Source organism: Hipposideros armiger, unplaced genomic scaffold, assembly GCF_001890085.2.
Source record: "Hipposideros armiger isolate ML-2016 unplaced genomic scaffold, ASM189008v1 scaffold_254, whole genome shotgun sequence".
Classification (NCBI taxonomy): Eukaryota; Metazoa; Chordata; class Mammalia; order Chiroptera; family Hipposideridae; genus Hipposideros; species Hipposideros armiger.
In genome coordinates this window covers 753,356-755,001 of record NW_017731604.1, presented here as the reverse complement: position 1 = coordinate 755,001, position 1,646 = coordinate 753,356, and the positions used below count along the sequence as shown (strand labels likewise).

General features: G+C 38.3%; 1 pseudogene; it reads right to left on the bottom strand.

Moving 5' to 3' along the window:
* Nucleotides 1-791: 791 nt before the first annotated feature.
* LOC109390073 (ADP-ribosylation factor-like protein 6-interacting protein 1 pseudogene) lies at nucleotides 792-1,411 on the bottom strand (annotated as a pseudogene).
* Between the last annotated feature and the right edge of the window lie 235 nt (nucleotides 1,412-1,646).

Sequence of the window (1,646 nt, the reverse complement as noted above, 5' to 3'; positions counted from 1 at the left end):
AAGTATGCTAAAAATCTTAAATCCAAGCTTTTGGAAGCCTGCTATTAAAAAGCCTTTGAGGGCCTACTAACCTGAAGTCTAAGTGCAAGGGGACAAGAGCACTAAGCCTGTCAGACTCCCCATGTTGGAGGAAGTATCAATGTTTCCTACAAATTGCTAAGTTTTGCACAAGGGAGAAACCAACACATACTAGGACATGGAATTAGTTTCATTTTGTTCCATGAGGATTCTTCTCCCATGGTATAGAAACAGAATGAGGAATGGATCTTAATTGGTCTCTTCATCAGAAGTGGTAAACTTGGTCTCTATATTTATGAAGTCAGACAGTTTTTTAAGCAGACTGTGAAAGCAGATAGTAGAACTAGCTTCTTGTAGCCAAGACCACTACACCTTGTGTATCTATTAATAGCTAAAGCAAAGATTAGCTCAAACAATTATCCAAAGTCACTGTTAACTGTATTAAAAGGTGAAGTTCACCTCTACATTATTTTAAAGGAAGGTGCCTAACAGTAAGAATTCAATTAACCCTGGGGGAGAAAAATCAAAACAAGTCATATTCACGAATGAGTTGTTCATATAAGGCCAACTGATGAGAATGCACCCAGCTATACTTGACATGAAGACACCACGAATAAAGCCTTATCTGGCAAGTCTGAATTCCTAGTAACTAAGGGCAGAAGAAGGGAACAAAAAGAGCTACTTCTGTAACATTTTACTATCCAAATAGTGTAATAGAAATGTACCCAGAGACAATGTATTCACCATTAATCACACTGAATAAAACAGACATGTTATTCATTTTTCTTTTCTTTTTGTTTGAGAAGCTTGTTTATCTCCCTTTTGGTCATTCCAATGTACTTTGAAATGATTCCATGTTGGTTTAGTCTGGGAAGCAACAGTAAGAAAGTCACTATCATGTAGGTGAGAAGAAGGTTGTGAACTTACTATCCCACCCAAACAACAGCAGCAAAAGAAATGATCATGGTCATGAAGTACATTTTTGGCTTTTCTTCCTTTAGTGTGAAGAGGCATTTCCACCAGCCCACAGTTCTGAGTCAAGTTTTTACTAGATTGCTGCAAAATAATTTCATGGAATCTTTGCTGCTGCTCAGCAGTCCACTTATTGGAGCCAAACATTCTAGGCTCTAGAATGGGAACAAGGTAGTCAGCCAAGCACAAAAAATATTAAAAAAATGGAAACATTGGACAGAACAGATGGATCTAGATAGTAGATAGTCAAAAACACTAAAGAAACCATACCCATGATGGCAGGTGGAAACCACACTCTTTTCCAAAGGAAGACTTCATCATCCATCAGCAATCCTTCTCCCCATCCTTGCAGCTGCTCTTCCAGATTTGCAGTCTGTGCAGCCAGCAGGTTGGTGCTGTGATTATCTCACTCTGCCATCCTTCCGGAGGTGCCACCTCAGTGAGTGCAAGCCGCCCTCCAAACCAGCCTTCCTCTGAGGCTTCTATGGCAACCCCAGCAGATAAATTGCTATTCTTATTGTATTTATACAAATAATCAGGCCAAATTTATTGAAACATAGATTTATATTAGTCTTAATTTGGCTATATTTAATTAAAAATGAGGGTGATTTCAGAGAGAAAATTGTGTTTCAATAGAAACTGTAATAAACAGTTGT